Source organism: Chamaea fasciata, unplaced genomic scaffold (assembly GCF_029207755.1).
Source record: "Chamaea fasciata isolate MVZ Bird 193981 ecotype frontalis unplaced genomic scaffold, bChaFas1.0.hap1 SCAF_4, whole genome shotgun sequence".
Lineage (NCBI taxonomy): Eukaryota > Metazoa > Chordata > Aves > Passeriformes > Sylviidae > Chamaea > Chamaea fasciata.
The window spans coordinates 60,560,757-60,584,121 of record NW_027094089.1 but is presented as its reverse complement, the minus strand read 5'-3'; the positions used below and the strand labels follow the sequence as shown (position 1 = coordinate 60,584,121).

Sequence of the window (23,365 nt, the reverse complement as noted above, 5' to 3'; positions counted from 1 at the left end):
GAGTTGGTCCCTGTGCACAGAAGGATTGCCCTACACAAACACAAACACTCTGTGAGCATTTCCATCTCTTTTGAAAGGCTTTTATATTTGAGTGACTACAAAAAAGGGCTGCTGTAGTGTTTTCTTAGCCAGCTAAGCCCTGAGGCTGGGGATTTTCCATCAACTCCCAAAGCTCTCAGAGCTGAAAATTTATAAGCAGCTCATTTTCCTATAAAAGACACTATGACCTCAGCAGCCAAAATGCAGAGGAGCAAAACTGATGAATCTTAGTGAAATCAGACTGGGAAGAAAAACCTCTCTGTCCAAGCTGAACTTGTCATTCTTGGCATTCATTGTTAGTTGTGATTATGAGGTTTAACAAGGCATTCACTTTGGACTCTTCAGATACTGAAAACTAAAAAAATAAATTATATCCTGAAAGCCAAACATGGATGAGGTTGAGATTACAAGGAGTGTATAAAAATTATATTTACTTCTTGTCCTGATCCCACTGTTTGTTTTACTCTGGAGATATTTTATTGGCTGAATAAAGATATAAAGATACATGAAGTTATATTTTATTGTTTTGACTAAATGCTTTTGTAGTTTTACTGCATATTTTAATCGGTGATTGCAGTCACCATTTAAAATGTGTGTCTTTACAGCTGTTCACCAAGTCACAGGTATGTCAGAAATGGCAGCTGTATGTATCAGTGGTGTATTTCCATTAGTTGCATTTGACTTTTTTTTTCAACTGGGTAAGAGACTCTTCTCCCATACTATAGCATTCTGAGTCTCAAATATTTTTACCAAGAATATGGTCACTTATTTCCTTTGCCCAACTAATAAAATGTAATAGGGAATAAATGCATTTTATGGAAATTACTCCCCACTGCATGCCACTGAAGATGAATATGAGGGTTGGGATGCAGAAAGCTTGAGCTTTCAGCTGCTCTTGGGTGGTTAATGTCCCAACACTTTTTTGTTCTGCAGCCTGTGCAGCTTGATTATCATCTGTTGTGAGGAACCTTTCCCAGCAAAAATGCCACTGAGGTTCATAAGATTTAAGCATGTTAGTTTTGGCTTTGACATGTTTTTGCTGGGGAGCTCCTCAGCGTCTCAGACTTATCTGTATCTGTTTTACAAGCATAGGGTAGACCAGTACCAGTTGAATCTAACAGACATTTGAAATTTCATCAGAGAAAAAAGTAACAACAGAAAAATAAGTAATATTATGAAGTACTCTGTAATGTTCTTCAAATATTTTTTGTCAGCATTAGCTTGTTAATTAAACTCCTAAATAGGATTCTCACGTTCTACAAGATCAGTTGGGGAAAAAGATAAGATTTTTTTTTTTCTCAGTGGAAGATGTTTAATTAATATGCCATTTTTAATTTAGATATATATTCTATACAGTAAAATACCTGAGTTCAGCATTTTTGAGTCGTATGAAAACCAGGATCACGTGAGTAAACAATTCCAGGAACGTATTTCCATCATTATTCAACAGCTGAAATGTATTTTATGATCACTTTTTAGAGCTCTCTCTCTTTCTCATTTACCCTTAAGCTAGTTTTCTTTTGATTTGTTGGAGATAAATAAGAACACCTTTCATTACCCTCTGCTTTCTAAGGATGCTGAAGGGACCTTTGCTTAGCAGGACAATATCTGAGGGTCACAAGGAGAGACAGGCAGTCCTTGAGCTCAGTAGTATTTGGCAGTGAGGGTTGTAGTGGCTTTTGCAGCCTCTGATTGAGCAGAAAATTCCACAGGGGATGGACTATTGATCTTCAAAGGTCAGAATGTGGATTGAACTATGAGGCATACAGATCTTGTATGAGGTAACACTGGACTGGTCTTATCTGTAGTCCATTCATGCCCATAATAATTGAAGACTATTATTTGCAGATTGAGAGGTACTTACTGTGATTGGAATACAAAGCTCCTGAAGGGGAAAATACATGTCAAATAAGCTGGAACAAGGTCTGAAATTCTTAAAAGTTCTCTAGATGAAAAGTTGTGCCATACTCATGGCTAGCAACTTGCCTGTTAGCTTTGGGGGCCAACTGAACAATTATATGGAAAATATATTATATGGGGGCATTGTTTGCATTTATAAAAAATATGTGATGCATGCATTTCAATTATTTCCTGTTTCTCTATATTGCAACGTATCTCTCTATATCTAATACGATATATAGTAATATTCTAAAACTAATACTCTCTCTAGGGATTTTTTTTTATGCAGTGAGGGAATCTAAATTACATTCTCTGATGTCAGCTAGCCAGCTGAAACAGCATTCAGGTGCTAAATAAAACTAAGCAACTGGTTTTCTAAGGAGTCCTAAACAGTTTCAAAGTGTAAAGTCTGGTTAATAGAATTCAGAGGCTCAGTCAGCTTAGTACTTTGGGAAATTTCAGTAAATTATTGCTTCACCTTTAGCTACTTAAATGCCTTTGAAAACTGGTTGTTGGAAACTGAGGAAAGTCAGTAGTTGCACAGGCTGCAGGAAAAGGCTGCAAGAGGATGTCTTGAGCAGCTCTGAGTTGTACTGAGTGGTTGGAATCAGAGTTAAGAAGATGGGAAGCAAAGCTGTTTTCAGAGATTCCTTCCTTCTTTCCTCCTCCCACCTTGGCTTGTTTCCCACAGAACTGGAAAGAAGGAATGGAAAATGGGGTGGCTGTCTCTATAATGGTGTTATTTATTCCCAAGATTGGATAGAAACGAAATCTAACTTCAAACAATATCCAGTTTATATAATTTTGAAGGAAAGACAGATTTGACAGGATTTTTTACTGCCATTATGAAAACTTCCTTGAGCCACAGTTTCAGTTAAAACCTTTCTGAAATGAAGCCATTCCCACACAGCAGCTCTTATTTCTGAGTTTTGCTGAGGATTTTCTTAGGCTTTCTTTCAAGGATGTACCTTTATTTGTTTTGTTTTTGGGTTTTTTGGTGTTGTTTTTTTTTTTTTTCCCTTTTTGGTGCCCACATCTTAGAAGGCCTGTGGCTGACTTAACCAAAAAACCCCAAGAAACAGCTGAAAACAATACCCATCAAGTGAAACATGTCCCACATAAAGTAGGATCAGAAAAAGGGAGAAACAAATGGAAAAGAAACAAGAATCTCGGCTTCAGTTTTTGGCAAAGAAAACACAATAAATACATGTCTGTTTTGTTCCAACCACTTTGCAGGAGGACATGATTTATCTTGTCCCTGTTTTATTCTCATCAGAAGAAAAGCAACCGTTTTGCGTTTTGTAGTATTTGCAGACTCCACTCGAGGGCTGTTGAGGCTGAAATAGCACTGGGATTGCCTCCAGACAGAAAAACATTGACCTGCCCTATGTAGGAAAGCTTGAAAAGCTCCTTCTTGAGTGGTAAAGAGTAAGAGAAAAGCTTATAGGCTGATCTCCAACCTCTGATGTAGAAGTACCCTGTTACGTAGCATTGTGTTCTAATGCATTTGTGATGCTTCATTCCATGAAGTTCACTTTGCAGGTGTGCAAAGATGCTGTATAATCAGGTGAGAATGAAATCTGTTGTGTTATCATTGTCCAGCAATGCCATTCCTGCTTATGTTGATGGTAAATTCTCACTTTATTTTGCATGCTTGTTCTACTCAGTTCAGGAATGGACAAATTGCTACAGTGGATCACAGTAGTAACTCTTCTGGTAACCGAAAATGGCAGTACCTATTAGGAATCTTTCTTCAAATAAGTATCCAATAAACCTTAAGGTGTGTATTTCTTTCAAATCTTCTAACACCTAAAGACTGACTTATGCTCGGTGACACATTGATGTCCTTTTGTGAATACTAACCCTGTCTAATAAACAAGCAGATATTCCCAGAATAGTGTGTAGCACCTTCCCTGACATTAACAGCAACATATTTATAACATCCTATGGCTGAAATGCTCAGGACTAGGAGAGCAGAGAAGAGAGATCAGAAGCAACTGTAAGGCCAGAGGGTCACAGATCACCCACAGCCATTGCAGCAGAGAGCTGATGCTCATCTGTCCTGGCAGGTAATGATGTGAAACAGTGTTAGTAAGATCAGGGATGATTAGGTTCTGCACTCAATCACAGAGGTGAGCCTTTGGTTCTGCCCCGAGGGCCCTGAACCCCCACAGCATTCACAATGTGCCTGGAGATGGGCACCCCATCTGTAGCAGGACAAGTAGAGGTAAGTTTGTGGTCCCTCAACTTCGGGAGCCCAGGGCTGACTGCAGATGTAAACTGCCTGTGGCCAGCTCACACCCATTCTGTGGCCACTCTTGGGCAGGGTGAATTGGGCTGGAGTCCTTCAGATGCCATGGTCAGCCCCAGCAGGCATCAGACATGAAGCTCAAAAGCTCTGTGCTTAACTCAGCCTTGCAGGAAAGGGCCTTTTGGCCTTCTGCCCACCCCTGAAAGGAGACATCGGGTGCATTTTTTCAGTGAGGAGTAGTTTCAGACACAGTAAATCATAGTTCTCATCCTGAAGATGTGGTATTTGAGCACAGACTTAAGACCCAAATTCACAGAGAGCTTCTGGGAGAACATATTTCCTTTTTGTCTTAGCTTTTTTACCTAAAGAGGTGTTGGGGGTTGGTATTTCCCAACTTGCTAAAGGCTTTTGCATTATGCATTCTGATGTAGCACATTTCCTTGCTGGAAACCGTTTCCCACATTTACCATGAGGTTGTATTGCACTTTAAAGTTACAGTTTTTTGCCTCTTTTAATGGCAGCATTTTAGAGAACCCTGAAATTGTACCACACTGAGGAATAAACACAGTGCAAAATATAGTATATCTTTCAGAAATCATAGAATCATTAAGATTGGAAAGAACATCCAAGATCATGAAGTCCAACTTCTGACTGAATGAGGAAAATGAGAAAATTCAACTTTTCTTTGCAATGATAGCTTTCCTCTAGAGGCCCAATCCAGAACTGATTTCCCATTTTAACCAGCATGAGTCATTCCTGCCTATTGGTCTCTGTGTGTTTTGAGATTGGCCTCAACATCTGAAGCAGGTCTGTGGTAAATAGCAACATCAAACAAACTGGTAAGAGATTTATTTTGGCCTGGTAGGTTTCTTTTTTTGACAGCAAGGTAGAGTGTTTTCAAGACAGAACAAAGCACACAGGTGTTCACTCTTCCTGCAGAAGACAGTTTTGCCATCTCAACTTTGCAGCTTGTGTTTATTGACAGAATATGTATACAGGAATATATAGAGCACTTTCTGTGGGAAAAACTCAGAAAAACATTGTGTGTTTTCTATAAAAATGGAGAGAAAGTGTACAGACAAATACTTGGGGGTTTTTGGGTTTTTGTTTTATTTAGTTATTTTGGGGTTTCTTAGAATTTGAGGGGGGGGTTGGGGGAGTGTTGGTTTTTTTTGGGTTTTTTTGGTTTTTTGGGTTGTTATGTCTGTTCTTGGTATGGAGTTCCTGCCTCTGTGTGCCATAGTTATTTTTCATCACATATAAAGGACTGTGCCCACCCACAGTGCTCACCCACAGTGAGCTCTTGGCCTCATCAGACCAGTCATACATCCCATTTAGATGTCTGCAAAAGCTTTCAAGAAACATTGTTATGCTTTCTGTGATGTTTCTCTATGGGTTTACTATATACAATCATGCATGTTAAAATCCACACCATTCATTAGCTAAAGCATCTCAAGAGATGAGTTTTCATTTTTAAGAAAGAAGAACAATTACTTAAATGGAAATGCAGTCTCAGGAAAGATACCAATCCTGGGTTTAAATATTTCCTAAATCTTGACACTCGTGTAATAAGGAAAGGAAATACTGGTTCACAAGGATATAAACCCTCCATGGTCACAAGCTGCCCATTATTCCCTACTCTGCTTTCTGGTTGAAATTCTGAGAGGCTGTGTCAGTGCCAAGCTGGACCTGGAGTTTTTCATGGCACATTAACTCTCTGAGTAATCAGTCTAAGGCAGCCATAGATCAAAGCCTATTTGAACATATTCAAACCAAACCCAACTACTACTGTTCTTTGTATTTGGAATTAGCTTTTGGGTTGTTGCTTTCAGGTAAATTAATGAGCCATTTAATACTGTGCAAGCCAAGCATTTCTGCATTCTTTGTGTGTGTTGTTAAGTTCTGCAAGCTGTAGGATGACTGTAAGTAAAATCACGCATTTGAACAGTTAGTCTGATCTATAGAAGGTTGATAGTTTGTTTCACAGAACACAATAGTTTCTTCTCCCTTCCTCTTCAACCCAATGAGGGGTGGGGGAACAAAGCATCAGGGAAAAATAATGTAAAGACTTATGAAATGAAACCTATACATGAATGCAAAAATATGAAGTATATTATAACATTTTATAGTGAGATTAAGGAACAAAGGAAAGTCAATACAAACCCTAACATTTTGTTTGTTCCCTTTAACCAGCAGCTGCTCCATCTAGGCAGAACTTGATGTATGTCCTTAGGCTTTGCTACTGGGAATAATGCCCATGTTGCAAACATGGAGAAAAAATCTTACCTTTAGGTGCTGTTTGAGACAGCAAGCACATGAAGGTTGACCCTGGTCTTGTACATATAAACTGAGAGAAACAATTACTGAGAAAACTAATGAGACTGAGCAAAACTGAACCAATGTCATAAAGATGCAGCAGATATAAATCATGCTTGGACAATAGGGAAAGGAAAATACAAAATCCTATGACTTCCACCCAAGCAATAACCAGACAGGGCTCCTTTAAGAAGTGGCACTCTAGGAGACAGCAAAGTGTATGGAGCTCCCACTCCCAAACAGAGAAGGAAAGAGAGAATGGAGGAGGGAAAAGGAAATAGAAGATAAGCAAGACAAAGGGTAGGACTGTTGCCAACTTACTCCAATGAAGCCAATGTTTTACAGCTGTACTTCTCGAAATTTAACACAGTTGCAATCGCTACCTACCTTGTTCTCCATAGCTTCAAGACTAGAGAGCAAAAAGATTTAGGCAAGTAGTCTTTGGTTTTGATACATTACCTGACTTGTTAAACATGCAGTGTTTGATTAAAGATTTTCTAATTGCCTTTCACCAGGCCAGTGTGTTCCTTAAGTTTTCCAGTTTTGCTATGTTTCATCCCAACTGCTGACTAGACTGTCACATTCAGAAGGGAACTTTATCCACACTCCTCTGTAGCCCCTTGAAGCGAACTGGAGGTTGGAGTGGCAGGGCCTTGTAACTGTGGCTTTAACAGCTTGTTGATTTGGTTTTACACCTTTTAAACTGATGTTTATTGCTTCTCTAGATGTTCAGTTGGGAAGTCTTCTTGAATCCCTGATAGCACTGCATGATGGTGTCATAAAATGTCTCAGATCATTAGGGAGCGTGAAAGGATCAACAGAGTACAACAGGAGCAGCATAAACCTCTTCTAGGTCACTCTTTATTTCTGTATCAGTCTGTGTCCCCCACCTCCAGCCCCAGCTTCTACTTGTGCCACTGGAGATACAAGGAGGAAGATTATTAGGGGAAGGGAAATGTAACAGCAGTGCTTGTGATCATCAAAGGATCTGGGTATTTAAAAGATATACTAATTTACACTGGCTGCTGAAAAACTGAGGAACTATTCTTCAGATTTTCTTTTACTAGGAATATTGATCTAACAGCACCATCCTTACTGAAGATGAGATAGCCCATCATAATCCAAATACTGAGTTCTAACACAAAAATACTGTTGCATGCAAACTTTTGCTGTTCCAAAGGATTGGTACATAGACAAGTCTTTGCAGTTACATAGGAATTAAAATGCAGAATCACTTTTTCATTTTTATCCTTTTTTTCAGCCTGGGAGAGATTTTTAGAGCAATTGCTTTTAAGTCACAGAATTCAGATCAGAATGTAAAGTTTGCCAACTGGAAGTCAAAATTGGTAGAATGAAGAAAATAATCAGTGAAGCAATGTGCTGGTGTTCAGGTTCCTGCATGGGTTTCTGGCAACTGTCTCACACAGAAGAACTGAAGAACTGACAGTTCTTCATCTGGTGGCAGCTTTGAAAGAGTGGTTCCTCCATCATAATGCAAAGAGAGAGAAGAAGATCCTGCAGCCTTTACCAGCCACCTTGTAAAACTAGAATAATACAGCCTTTACTGAATTATTCCATCTTCATTACAAGCCCTTCCCCTCCAGAGTTCCAGAGTAGTAGCTGAGAATTTAAATGCACAGAAGTAAAGCTGTACAAAAATAGAATTTTGCTCCCATAGGAGATTTCAAAATTTCAAGATTATTTTCTGCTTTAAAATATAAGAGAAAGCAGAGGGCGTTTGGTTCAATTTTGTCTCAAGTTTTAACTTGAACTGTTGAAACAGAAAAAAAATCTTCAATAAAATTTAAACACACTGGTATTTTAAAATTATTTTTCTTTTAAATATTTCAATTTGTGAAAATATTTCAAAAATATGGCTAAGAGTGTTTTTGTGTGTGCTTGTCTGGGAAAGGGGAAGGATTTTCCCAGTTTGGAATGTTAAATTTGATTCTTGGTTTTAGAATGCAAAAAGGTAACCGAAAATCAGTATTTTTCTGCTGCCAAATATTTGAAACCTTATTTTATGTCATTAATATTTTTCAGTGAAATTTTTGACTACCTTTATGCTGGAATTAATGCTATGGTAATACAAATTTTGAATGTCCTGACTCATATTTAATGAATATTAGTGTATTTTTTTTTCATTCCTATGCCTGTTTCCATTAATTTTCTTGTTGAAGTTATCTGGTAAGGGACTCAAAAAAACCCAAAAAGTTGTATGTTACTGCAAGCGATATCCAGCAAGTCCAAACCTTCTTATGTTAAAGGGTGAAACTCCACTGAAGTCAATGGAGCTAAATATTGGCATCACCAGAAAATTTGTCCTGTGGAACGCACTTCCATTGTCATATCTTGAATGCTCTTCATTCTCATGACAGATATTACTAAAGGGGTCTCTTTTCAAACACTTATGCATTTATTATTTTCAAAACCCGTTTGGTCAGAGAGGTCAAAAGCTCTTCTCACTACCATAGGGAGTCCGTGGAAATTTCAGCATTCTGAAGTACCACAGGTATCCAACAGCATTAAAATATTAATGATTTTTTTAGTTTTTCTTTTCAACCATGCTTTGGTTTTTTTCATGAATCAAAAGTGGTGGAATTTAATTATTTTTTGACTGGAAGGGCAAACACTCCAGCAGGAAAAATGTCACATTAAAATTGGATTACTTCCAACTAGTCCATAAAAATTCCCCTAGTGAAAAGGCCTGATCCCTGATTGTTTTGTATCACTAGTGTGATGCTATAATACTATCTTTATACTGTGTTTCTGGTAATTTTCAGTATTATCTATGCAGAAAATAGATTGCAGATCTCCTCCAAAAGCCCATTGGTTTTCCTGTTTGGTTGTGCAGTAAAGCTGGAGTTTTCCCTCCTTGCTTATGTTGATATTTTTCCTTAAAAACAGAGAATAATGAAATCAATTAGTATTATTTCCATGAATTACTTTAGAGCCCCATGGTCCAAACAAGATCTGTCTGTGCAAAGCACTGGAGACTCTGCGGGTGCACATAACCCTTGCCTGAAGAGCTTTTGGGCTGTGGCCTGACTCCTGTAACCTGAAGCTACTCGGTTGTCCAGTGGGCAGGTTACAGACCTGGGGCTTCACACACAGGGTGAGGAATGGGGAAAGGATGCTTGGTTGTCCTGCCTGTTTGAGCAGAGAGTCCCAGTGATTAAATCCTTTGCCTCAGATTACACAGGAAATCTGTGTCTGACCCTGAGGTGGAAGCCCGATCTCCTGTGTGGCACCTTCATCCCCTGACCTATCTGTCCTTGCTTCTCACTGTCGTATTGGCCTCCAGCGCAGAAACTTCTAACCAAGGAATTTTCCATTGAGTTCTGCTGCTGATGAGTTTCTTTCTCACCAATAGGTGGAAACTGACAGCCCGGTTTCTCAGGTGACACAAGGAACGGTTCTGCCATCCCAAATGAGGCAGGAAAAACATCACGCAGAACAAGGAATTTTCCATAAGAAACTGTACCATAGCAACTGAAAAAGACGTTGAAGTACATTACACTTTCTCATCTTGTTGCAACCTGTGCTTTGATGCAACAGGACATCAGAAAAGTGAAGACTTGGTTTTTTTGGTTTTCTTTTCCTCACATTTCTTTGGCCAGGAGAGTTGCTTTAACTGGTGCTGCTTGATCATAATGAATTTATTGGAAAATTATGTAATCTTTCCACATCCATCTCCAAAGTCTGTGCCAGAGCTTATGTTCTAGCATGCGTTGTCATGCTATGGCTGGGGAGGGAGAGGGAGCTACATCTGCAAACTTCCATAAGAGATCACAAGTTTCTGAAATTGTAGGAAAACTAACAAAATAGGATACAGAAATATTTCCAACAGGCTAGTAGCTGTGCAATATGTGGCATTAAAATAAAGTTGAGTCATTAAGAAGTAGTTATATAGAAGCTAGCAAAAGTTTCTGTCATTTTTTCTAAACAAATCCCAAATATGATTGTCTAGTGTAACAGAAAAAAAAAAATCACTGTGCTGAAATAAGTGGCTTGTGTTGGTTTGGATATGGACAAATTATATCTGTACTAGGCATAGTATTTATGTAAAATGTTGCATAAAATCTTTAGGAGAATTCTTTACAGGACAGATGTTTATCTTCCTGAGCAGCTATAAAACACTGTTAAGAGTGAAGAAACATGAATTAACAGGATGTAAGATGCTTAAGTGAGAAAAAAGGGGGATATCTGTCTAGCGCTACTAACCACCTGAGATCTCCTTTCTTTTGAACTGAAGCAGTTTAGTCATCTTCCTTTTCTTTCTATTTTTTCATTATGTACCCTGCCCATATTGTGTTCCTTCTCAATAAACTCCACAATATGGATCACCCTCCTCTCCTGTATATCTGCAGATATTAATTACTGAGTGGAGAACTGCAGCATGTAGCACATTTTCTATGTCTGTACTGTCTTCTCATTCAAACTCCCAACCTGTTCAATTTTGGAGATATTTCTGTGGTAAGACATCCCTCGTTTCTGTGAGACTGTTTGTTTCAGGTTCCCCTCAATGTCAATGACAAATCTGTCACTGATATGGGAAAGTTATGTCAGAATCCTGCAGAGCTGGACTTGAACTAAAAATGCTGGAGTAGGATTTGCCACAGCTGTGCCTAATTAGGACTTCCAGCAAGGTCTCTATGTGAAAGCACAGTTCTTTCTGGCCAGTAGCAAGGATAATGCAGATTTTTTCAAACTGCTTGCCTGTAGCTACTGTCCTAGCATTCATCTTGGTAAATTGTGGTGGAAAATACCTTTTAAAATAGTATTGAGAAGAGATATTTTTCTTATGCTGTTGTTCTGATGCTTAGCTAGGATAGCCTTCATTAGGATGCAATTTGCCATTTTCCCCAGTTTTCACAACAGTTGGCATTTCAAAAGCCTACTTGGCACAATATGAAGGCAAATGATACCAGTAGTCTCTGTTCAGAAATCTTTTTTTGTTTACATCTATGAAGGTGTGGAAAGAGAGATACTGCAAGAATTTCTGAAGTGCTGGTTATGGTATGTTAATCCCCAAGGACCTGTTTGTTTTTATGGAGGATAGTACATAAAACACTGTAAACTAACAGCATAAAGACTGGAACAAGCAAAGAATTAGGGCACGACTAGCAGCAGACGTCACATTTTCCTTTGTTCATGGCAAGGCTTTTTTTTTCTTTTTTTCTTTTTTTTAAAATATGTCGCAAATTGGGGGATGATTTCTTAATTGCTTTTTTCATCAGTTTCTCTTTGTGGCATTTAATCTGGAAGAACTCCACTTGTTTTCCAAGCTCACATTTTGTGAGTGAGGATTACTTTCATGGCTTACAAGAAAATTCTGAATGCAATGCAAGACAAATAGTGTTGTTTTAAAATCTTCTTTTCTGAATGTGTTCTTGCCAGTTTATTTTGACTGCATTATAATACAGTTTAGGGAGGCCAGAATCAGTAAAATTACAAGGAAGTATTTATTGCAGCCAAACTCATATCCTAAGAGTTTCCAGTTGAGATTTTGAACTTAAGAAAGTGATGGCAGTGAAGAGTTTGTGCCATTTTCAAAATATACCAAAAAAGAATCTTGATGAATACATAAGTTATGCTGTATAGTTTTGCGATGCTATTCCAGTAGAAAATAACTATTTTTTTTTTTTAAATCCCCACTACTATTATGAAACAACTAGGTATGCATTTCTGGCCTTATTTTTGAGGGGGAAAACAGTCATGTAGGGATTCACTCAGCAGAAGCCTCATAAGAGTTGTTTGCCAAAATGCTTATGACAAATACCTTTTAATCTGTGTGTGTGCGTGTGTGTGTGTGTATCTAGTCTTCAGAAGCAAACAATGCTGAGTCTCTGTAGTTTCTCTGTAAGGAAAAATAAAAATCAGTAATAGTTATTTTTGCAGTTAGAGCCTGTTATAGTCTTGGAACATATGGCTGAATTACCATTCTGTTACTGGAGAAAATATTGCAAGAAGGGAAGAACAGATATGACAAGCAATACTGAAAGCAGTCCACTGGTCTATAAAAGTTGTAAATGGGAAAACGCTAGAAAAACTACCCAACAAATCTTGACATTGTTTTATAAATAATTATGTTAGCTTTTGACCCTTCATCCTCATTACAATTCTGAAGGACAGGCTAGAAACACAGAGCACTGGAAATGGCCTAGGAGGCATTTTGTGGATGTTAGACTACCAAAAGTCTAAGTATCCCTTCAGCTTGACAACAGTCCCCAGACACGTCCATCCTAAAAGCAAGTCTGTACTCTCTCGTAGGAGGCAACAGCTAGCAAACACTGCCTGTAAAGTGCTCTGTTGGGCTACCCTGGTGATATCTTGGCTTCACAACATTTCAGTGTTTTAGCTAAGCACAGGCTAGGGGCATATCAAGGGACAGCACCTATTCCCTTGTCTGAAACTGCCAGTTCCAGCAGCTTGAGACAAGAATTCAGCATTTGCTATAACAGTAAAAATCATGGCAATTTTTTTTACTGTTGTGACAGTAAAAATCATGACAATTTTTACTATTTCCTTTACTGATAAGCACGTGGGGCACTGTCATTACAGTGCAACAAATGTAGCAGCTGTTTGTGTTGCTTACTGCTGGTTAAAATGTTTCCCAAGCAGGTGAGTATGTAGGCAGACTGGTAGTTGTTGCTCTGCGAGAGAACTTGAACTTCAGGAGGAAAGGGAGAAAACACCTACATTTTGCCTTAGTTCTGTGCAGATTAAATTTGCTGTAAATATCATGGTGTACAGTAGTTGGAACAGAACATTTTTGTTTTTTAAGAGTAGTAGTCATATAGATGCTGGGTGAAAAAAGAACCTCTCTGGTCTGTGCATTTCTGGGGTCTTGCAGAGACTGCCAGAATTACATTTGCATTAATTTCAATCTACAACTACTATTAAAGAAAATTCAACTAAAAGTATTTTCCAAATACAAAGAGCACAGGGGATAAAAAGGACTATGATCTATGGTGACATCTATTAAGCTTTTACAGAATATCGTATGTGTATACTAGTTATCAACATAAAATGAACTGGTACTAATTGGGCAATGCTGCCAACTCAGTCTTGTTATGAGTGTAACAATCTTCTTTAGGTCACATTCATTATGCTGACACTTATGTCAGATCCTGAATAAAGTTCGTTCAGCCATTTCTGCTGTTCTCCTTGTTTGCCCTGCTGTGTATGTGTGCTGCTGTCAGTGAAAGTTCATGTTTCAGCAAAAACTGAGTCTGTGTGCTTTGGGGTATGTATGTCTCGAGTAACTGCCCAGTGGCCACTTCTCCAGCAACAGTGTGACTGTGGAAAGGCATCCTTTGATTGAATCACGTCTGGCGTTTTCCGCATTCATGGAAATCAACTGTGACTGGAACAAAATGTTCAAAGCTCTTTCTCCCTTTCCCCCTTTTTTTTTCTCTCCCTCCCTCTTTCTGTCTTTCAGTTTCATGCTTCAAAAGGCTGTAACTGGTTTCATTATTGTGTGATAAATCAGCAGTAAATGTCTATGCATTTTGCTTTATTTGGGCAGATCCTGTTCCTTAGTGACAGTTGGTTGGCTCAGCACACCATAATTATCAAGTCAAAACCAAGATGCTTTTAGGTAGTGAAAGCATATTGGCGGAGACTGAATTTGTCCTCAACCTCATCATGGGCCACAGCTTTAAAAGATCCATTTGGGTGGTGGTTGTTTTGTCACTGTTGGTACTGGGGTTCTGACAGTTTGCTATCACACTGGACCCTGTGGGAGCTGTTGTTATATCTTTGTTTTTCATTAGCTGCTGACATACTGTATAGTTAACTTCTGATCAATGTATCTGTGTTCATTCTCTTGCTCTAAAATAAAATTTTATTGATATGTGGGAGGGCATTTATATGTGTTAGTGAGAATTTACAAAGACCTTACTTAAACAGAGTCTGAAGGAACCCTTGCTGAGACCAAACAGACCTGTGGGTTTGTTGTCTGCAGTGGAACCTAGACACTCTCTGATGCTACTTTAAACACACCTCCATTTGACAGACTGACTATGACCTAACTGAGTGACTGGTGCCTGATGGTCCCTGGCCATGGGGGCATACAAGACAAGGCATTGCCTATGACCCACAAAAGGACAGGTGGCCCTGGGCTGCATATTGTGCAGATCAGTTGCAAGAAGCTGAACATAATGGAGACTTTTTCTCCCTCACCAAATTTGTTTTAGCAAAAGTGTAGAATTCCTCCTTATTTTTCTGAAATGTAGAGAAATATAATTTCAGCTGACAGATAATGTAATCCAGACCTCAAGATTTCTTATATTCTTTGATACATCTGTTAGCTAGGTGTATCAGTTTTCGTGTTACATGAGAATAACATGTGACTTTTTTCTTGCAAGATAAATTACCTGGGAAATCCCTCCTGTTCCCACTGACAAGTCACGGTTTTCTTTTCTCACTTTATCATGGGGCAAGCTGGGTTTTCTATTAGGACAATTAGAATAGGAATCCATCTCAATCCTATTTTGAAAAACCTTTACTGTTCTCAAATCTGGCTGGGCTATAGTTTAGTGTAGTTTACAGATAATGTCCAAGTAGGAGTACCACTGTTTGCTTATGCAAGGCTCAATGCAAGGTGCATGGTACCGTCTAATTTTCATTCCTCCCTAGGATTTGTTTTCAGACCCTGAAGAATGATATGTCACCCAAACTGTAAAAACTTCATAGCCTTTACAAATGAAATTTTTGTTTGTTTGTTTGTTTGTTTGGGGTTTTTTGTATAAGCATACACTTTATTATATCAGTCCTTTGGAGGATGCAGGAGAGAAGAATCAGGTCAAAAGAGGAGATGATGTGTGGCCTGCAATAAGCAATAAGATCTTTTTAAGCTTGAAAAATTAAGCATGTGCTATGCTTGTGTGGAAACATAGAAAAGTGTTTGGTTTTTTTTTTTTTCCCCCAGCACATTTATAACAAGACAAAGGAAGAGTCTTCTTTTCCTTGCAATTGTTAAGGCTTTGATCCTGAAAAACTCCCAGCATGTTCAGTCTTGCAAACACTTTGTGAATCCATTTCAGTGACCTAAAAGTGAAATCTTGCAGGTCTTTTTGCTTGAAGGTAGTACAATGCAATAATCTTTTGACTGCATAGTGGCTGCTGTAAAGGTATCTGTCACAGCCCAGTGGTACAGATGAATTTTCTGGGTGTGCCTTGCATGCATGTGCTGCCAATTACATCATAAGCACTGGAATTTTGAAACAGTAGCAGGGCCAAGGGGAAAATGCCCTATGGGGACATAAGACTCTGTGTATGGCATGTCCTAACAAAAAGGTATGCCTGTCTGGCAGTGAAACAAAAGCAGAGCAAGTGCCTCACATCAGAAGAAGGCAGAAATGCTGAAGGACAGCAAATCTGTAAAAGGGAATAGCTGGTTGTCCAGGTTTGTTTACCTTTTATGATGTTTTGGTCTTCTCTCCAGTCACATAGGGCTCAGGCAGTATAATGCTAACCCCTTCTATGACCCCATAGGACAGAGGGCGAGCGGATGTTCTTGCTGTGTCAGTGTGTAGGAAGACTCGAGACATGTTTCTTTCTTCATTGTCATGAGTTTGTTTTTCAGAAAACAATGCAGGGTGAGGAAAATTTAATATTTTGTTTTTTTGCAGTGTCCAGTGTCTTTATATGTCTGTCATTTGGGGATCCTCCTCAGAAATGGCTAAAACCCTTAACTTGTCTTTGTGTTTAAAGGCCACTTATGAAAAAAAAAACAGGAAAGAAGGAAGTACGCACATAATCATAGAGCAAATAACCATATAGCAGCAAAGCTTTAGCCTTAGTTAAGGAAGCAGGCAGAGACTGAGCCTTTAGCTTAGGGGAAGGGATTATTTCAGTTAGCTAGAAGAAAGCGAAGCATAAGATAAAAATGTGTAAGATTCATGTTTCCTCACAGAAAGCCGCACAGTGTGTTGCAACCTGATAGAACTGTAAAAGGAATTTGGAATAAAAATTAAGAAAAGTGTAAATAATTTGCTCTAAAGTGATCTGTAAGACTGGTTCTGTCATGATGCTATGATGTGTTCTCTAATATTCTCTTTTCTTTCTATGCTCAATTAGCTGCAACAGGGCAGACCTACCCATCTAACATGGCTGATCAGATGCTATACTGTCTTTCAGAAAAATAGTTCAGCAAAGGCAAAGATTGAGTATGTGCTTAACTTTTAAAAAAGGGAATAGAATTTCGACTGTGAGCCAAGCATATGGTTTATTCTTTCACAAGCTTGAAAGCTCCATTTGCTTTTTATATTTCATTTTGAAAGGGCATCAGTAAAACCCTTCTGTAGTCCCTCATGTAGAGTTGTTGCTGATAGGTAAGGCTTTACAAAAGCCTTACCTATCAGTAACAATAAAGAGCATTCCTCTGCACCTGCCTGGGATCCCTACATCGCTCATTACCACAACATAGAGCTACAAAATTATTTCCTTTTCCTTTTAAAATGAGAAGAGAAAAAGCAAAGCAGAGAAATGTAGATAAAAACAGTGCAATCTTCTTTGAATTTCATCTTTATGCCCATTTACTCTACGTTTGAATATGGCTCATCTCTGGAGGTAGTTTCTTTCAGGTCCTACTTCTCAGGCTGGTACCCTGTAATGCTTTTCAGACTATGTCTGTTTCTGAAAACAGAGGTAGAAAAGTGTTAATATCTAGAAGGCAGTATGTTTATTAGCCCTTCCCCCTCTGCAAGTATTTATTAGATGAGATATGCTACATGGTATTCCTCCATTCTTTGCCAACTATTCCTATTTATGTAATACAGAAGATTCCTAAAGATTAGCATAATGTGGAGGGAAAGGATTTCCAGGTCTGAACAGGAAGGGTGTTTGTGTTGAGATCATTGTCTGCAGTCAAATATGAAAGACAGACCAGATTTGCTACCATAAAATAATATTAACAGGTTTTGCACAGCAACTCACACAAAATAGCCTCTAAGTTGTGTGATGATTAACCTTTTGGAAGAAGTGCATTGAGATTAGCGTTTATAAATTAAGTGTATACTTATCTGCAAAGGCAGTGTTTTGTCAAAATTCCAGTGTGGTTTTCTGCTTAAAGCTGATTTACCATACTGTGCTGAAAAGCTTTTAGTAGGCTGGAAGCATCATAGAAAAAGCAGTGCTGGGTGATTAATATATGCTATTTATTCTGAAAATAGCCAGATTTAGCTTTCAGCTATTCTCTTATATCCCAATTGTTTTAGCATGTAAACGATCAGTTTTAGGTTGCTAGGGCTTGAAGGTCTTGTGCACCTCAGTCTTAATATGCAAGGGCAAGTTCATGAATGGATAGACTGTTGACTTCATTTTTTTTTTCATGAAGGGCAAATTAATTTAAGCAGACTCATGCATTTAAGACAGTGATAGCATTTTTGTTAGAATTTATTCTTAAGTAATGCTTATTTGATTATAAAGATCTAATCAAATATGGCATCATGGCTATCTGTAGCCAAGCTGAGGGGATCTTGGCCAACTAGACCAAATAAATTACTGTAAAAAAAAAAAAGAGTAAAGTAAAATGGCTCACCAGAAATCAAATATTAACCCAAAAGACAGTGAACACTTGTGTTTCAGACAGAGAAGAGCTATACCAGCTACAGCAAAATAAGTTTACAGTGGGCAAGATCTGTGGTGCCCCTGCTGCTCTGGGCAGATGGAAGAGAGCTGGGCACCCTCCAAGGTGCTGCAGCACTGTGTAACAGAAGGAAGCCTAATTCTAACCCGGGAAAATAAAAATTCTGGGATTAAAATATATATCCTGTGAGAATTTATATGGCAAACAAAGCAACTGAAAGGTTAAGCTCCAGCAATCACAGATTTATTTGATTTACCAGATGTTGCTCTAGACAGGTAGGAAGTAAGTTCCTGGGAATTACGCCATTCCTGTGACAGTCACTTGTTTGCCTTTCATAAACGCTTTCAGTTCTTCCAGGAAGATCACTTCCTGTTCAACCTGGCATTAGATCCTAAGTGGGCCATCCTTTCCTTAAGACCCATTTAGGATCTAATGCCTGTGAGAAGATCAGACAGATCACTGATGGCCACCCAAGGGATAACTGTTTTACAGCTCTTGAATTATACTGTGTTTTTTTCAAAGACACAAAAGATTCAAAGTGCTTTAGAAGCTGGACTTGCACAGGTAATGTGACAAAGCCCAAGCGCCTTTCTGGCCTTGTTCTGTGAAACCTCCCTACTCAGTTTTCTATAGCCTGTACCAGCACATTTCATTTTGAGCAGAGTACCTGAGGTACTGAGAGGACATTATCTGTCAGATTATTTTGTTTCTGTTGAAGAGGTGTGAGTTAATTCTCAGCTGTGGACTATTATATCTACATAAATGTAGTGGGGAGTGTGTGTGTATACACATGCACATTTATATATACACACATATATATATTAGTAAAAAGATGTGTATATATATATATTTATATATGAAAACATTGTTTGTACCTACAACAGCTGGGCATGAGCCTTACATGAGCAATTGTTGCTGCTATATGGTAAAAATTAAACAACAATACACAAAAATTTATATAGATAATAAATAATGAATGTTGTGTGGGATAAATACATCAAATAATCAGAAAGACGCAACTGAGCTGACCTATTTCGGCACCCAGGCAAGGCTGACAAGTCAAAAGGTTAAATAAAAAAAAAACTAAAAACAAAACAAAACAAACAAACAAAAAAAACACCACAAAAACACCATTGTTTTGGCTTTTATTGCCTTATTAAAGAGTGGATATCTCAATGAGGCAAAATTTCTATTCTGGCATTAGCTTATAGAAATTGCAGACATGCTGCTATTGCATAATCCGATGGCCAAGAGTCTAGACCTGCTGCGTGCTCACTGTAGCTAAAGGATTCCAACAGAAACTTCTTTCTTGTGATTGGCAAGTGCTGAACAAAATTGATACACTCTTTAAACAATCCATATTTGTTTACATGGCCATTTACACCTGGGGTTTTTTCTAGCAAGGTCTTAGGAATAGTTCAGTCCGCAATTGCAATAGAAATAGTGGGAAAAGGAATGAAGAAATTTGCAAAATGATTTTGTGTGGGACCTTGTGTCACATCACAAGCTGAATCTTTTCTATGATTGTCTGTTTCTTATGCAGCTGTGAGTATGTTGATAATATCATCTTCCCTGGTTTCTTGGCATCTTGAAGGTCTTAATTCTCTTCTAAGAGTCCTGGTACAACAAATTTCATTATGTGTACCACTAGCAAAATTTTGAACAGTATCCTCAGAAGCAGACTCAGCAGATGAATTAGGTGGGCATGCAACACAAAAGGATCTTAAAGTGTTGGTAGTTCAGTGAGCAGTGATGCCTGTCAGCTGTTGTCTGTTTTATTGTCCATCAGTGAGTTCATGTTTCAGTCTCTCCATAAGGTAGATGGGAATGTACTTGAAACTTACAACATTTGTGATATTGTAATTGGGTGAGGTCTTCAAGATGAGACATTCACATGCATACCACATAAGTATATCATTTTTGTGGTCCTTAGGAAATCTAGCCTTAAAAGGACTAATGTAAGCTATGGATGTGGAGAGATACAGGGAGTTGATTTTATGTTTTTATCACAACCTCGTGGAGAGTGGTTTCCAGTTGGGAAAAATCAGCTGGAAGCAACTTCTTTTAAAAGTATATTTAAATTTTTTTCCAGAAAAAAAAGTCAAGACAATGATTGGTGAAATGGAGAAAATGCTTTCCTTGGGGGTGGACCTTCTGTCTCTTTGCCTTACCAAGACGGGAAAGAAGGGTGTTGATTACATGTGTTTAAACTAAACCTGAAAATGCTGCTAAAACTATCAGAGAAAGTCCCCTAAAGACCAAGGGAGGGAGATGCAAGCCAGACAAGTTAGTGATTAAGAGATAAAGAAAAAGGCATGCATTTTTATTAGCAATGAAATGATTACACATGAAAGTAAGTGGATAGTTCAGACTTTGAAATCAAGACTGGCACAGTTTCTGGAGACAGTCTTCTGCCACATACAAGTAATATAGCTCAATATTGTGCTCCATATAGTTTAGAAGCTCAGCTCCGATGGTGTAATGGTCACATGTGGTGGTAAAACATTAAGAAGACCTATTGTTTGTGACCAAGGGGAAAGACTTTCACTCTGTCACATTTCATTTTTGAATATCAGCAAAAAAATGTTAATAATTTATACTGCTGAGTATCTTGGTGTCCCTGCCTGGATTCATTCATGTCCAACTCAGGGAATTCAATGTGATGAGGTGATTCTGAGTTGCCTGTTCTGCTGGAACCCATTCCAGAGTGTGGTGTGACCCTCTCTGTTCAGCCTCACCATCAAAGGTAGGTTATCTGGGGAGTGCAGTCCCATACCTGGAAATATGTATTGCACCATTTCCAGTGTGACAAGATGTCTGCTGGCGAGTGAACTACCTAAATGTCCAGCTCTGTTGGCAAGGTGCTTCTGAGACCATGAGATGAGAAGAGAGGCTTTTTCTGCAGTTGTACTTCCTGTTGCCCTTTGTTTCCCTGGAAGACATCCATGGGAGCCCCCTGATTTTAAGGGTGTAGCTGTGTGGGTATTATTTTAACATAGACTCTTTTCAGAATTTACCCTCCTTTAATTTGTTTTGTCTTGCTTCTTACTTTATATTTCATTTCTCTCTGAAGTGTTTCAACTCAATTTGGCTTTTAGCTTAATGAAACTTATTATTTTACAGAAATCAGTTAAGATTTAAAACCAGATATGATACGCTTTTAAAAGTACAAATGGCATTTGCCATTTAGAATCAAAAGGAGGAAAATACATAGCTGTCATTTGAATGCTTGTGTGCCTGAGATGACTTCTTTGTTTACGTCACCACTTTTGCCAAATTCGGCTTTGTTTCTTCGATGTAAATCCAGAATAATCTCTTGGACTTTAACAGAGATAATTTGCTTTATCCTGATAGTAAAGGAAAGCAGATTTTGACCTGAATTTTTCAGTGTATCTTCTGCTCAAGTATCCTCCCACTGAACACAGTGTCTTCACAGCTGGGACCCTGAGTGTGCTAAAAGGATTTTTTCCTTGGCCCATATATCCATCACATCATATGTGTTTGATTTACTTACATTGTTCTTACATTTAATCTCTGCCCATTTAGTCATACTTACTGTCATTTTTTATTTGTTTAATAACTGGGTGCAGCTCAAAAAGGTAACAGGAAGGGATAGAGCATGACAAGATGCAAATACATTCTGTGCAGACCTCTTCTGTGCCTTGCTGTGTTTCAGCTTTTATAGTTTGGTTTAGGGGATGGATTGTTTATTCAAACGCTTTGTTTACATAAGAGTGTTTACCCAGCAGCTCTGAGTGTACTACAGAGAAGTATTGAATATGTTTCTTATTTATCTTTGCCGTATTGTTTGTAAAGTCCCCCAGGAGCTTCACAAAAAAAGCTCCTTTGTGCTGCTAGGCCCAACATTAGCAGTATAATGGGCTCAAAATGGGGAGGACCCACACAAAATTCAGACTGTCTTCATCACCAAGACTTTGGCAGCTGTGGGCAGAAAAAAATGAAAAACTGCTTTTGGTGCCTTTCCCCTCTGGGAAAGGAAGAGAGGCATCCTCATGGCAATACTAGTAAAGCAGAGGGAAAGAGAATTCCCCAAGAGGCATGGTTGGATGGCAAGTTTTTTAGGGGATAGGGGGTAGCACTTATTTGTTATCAAGCATTTTTGAAGCTCAGGTGATGAGATGTGCCACACACTGGAGCTCAGGTGGCTTTCCAGGGCAGCAATCCTTCTACTCTGCTGGTCTACCTTGTGACCAGTATTAGCAGAGGCCAGCAATGCTGGTTAACTTGTGTCCATGGGGAAAAGGTGTGTTTTAGTTCAGGCCTATCTTGTGCCGACTCCATTTTGAGGCTTTCTTGCAAAGCCAGTGCTGAGGAGGAAATGAAAATAAAACGTAAATTCATACTAACTGCTAAGGTAGCTGGCCAAATAAAGCATCACCATGACAAAACTTACTTTTGTGCTAGACCAGTGTGTGACAAGAGTGAGAAATGTAGGTACTGTGCAGTCTCATTTCATGTGTACCTAATGAGATGTGTGGCCTCTCCTGGGAGACTTGGCATTTGAAAAGGAGGCTATCCCCACTGCAGCCACCAGCTGTGGGGAAAGCAGCAAAGCCTGGTGAGTTTGGTGGGCTGTGGGGAGAATCCAGCCTTCCCCATCCTGTGCACAGGGTACTGGGGGGCCTGCTTGCATACTGGGCAGGGGCCTTCTAGCAGTTGCCAGCTGGATCTGGTGGAGATCTGTTCCTCAGGTGTGCTGCCCACCTCATAACAGCAGGTGCATGATGGATTGCTCACTCTCTGAGCCTGCTCCAGCACCAGCTTTCCCTTGTGTCCATGTGCATGGATATGAGCTGTTTACATGCAGTGTGCTTGGGTTAGGTTGCTGTAGGCTTAGGGTGTGCGACACACATTTTCTGCTCTTGTAGACTGTGATCCTTTTCTCCTTTTCTTTCTGGTGATTGGAATAGAGACAGGCTGTGCTGTTTCTCTGTACTGATGTTATCATCAGCACTCCTTTAGTCATTGGAGGCAAGGTGTTTTTTGTCTTAGTAATCACCTGGTTTGGAATAGGCATGTGACCAAGTATGGAGGCAGGTGTAAATCTGCATCTGGTTAGATCCTAAATTATTGGCAGGGTTCAGTCCTGGTCCCTCCTGCTGAAAGGTGAGATTTTCACCCTTGCAGAAGCCAGCCTGATGCCTGTGCACCACTATTTAATTCATTGTGCTTAGAATTTAAGTTGCAAACGTGCTTCTTCCAGGCAGGGTTAAATTTCAGTGTTCGCAAAGACAGCTAAGTGC

The 23,365-nt window shown here is 39.0% G+C and overlaps 1 protein-coding gene across 2 annotated transcripts in view; it reads left to right on the top strand.

Moving 5' to 3' along the window:
• NTRK2 (neurotrophic receptor tyrosine kinase 2) overlaps positions 1 to 23,365 on the top strand; it is a 196,713-nt gene that overhangs the window by 121,253 nt on the left and 52,095 nt on the right. The gene's annotated exons all lie outside the window — the stretch shown is intronic.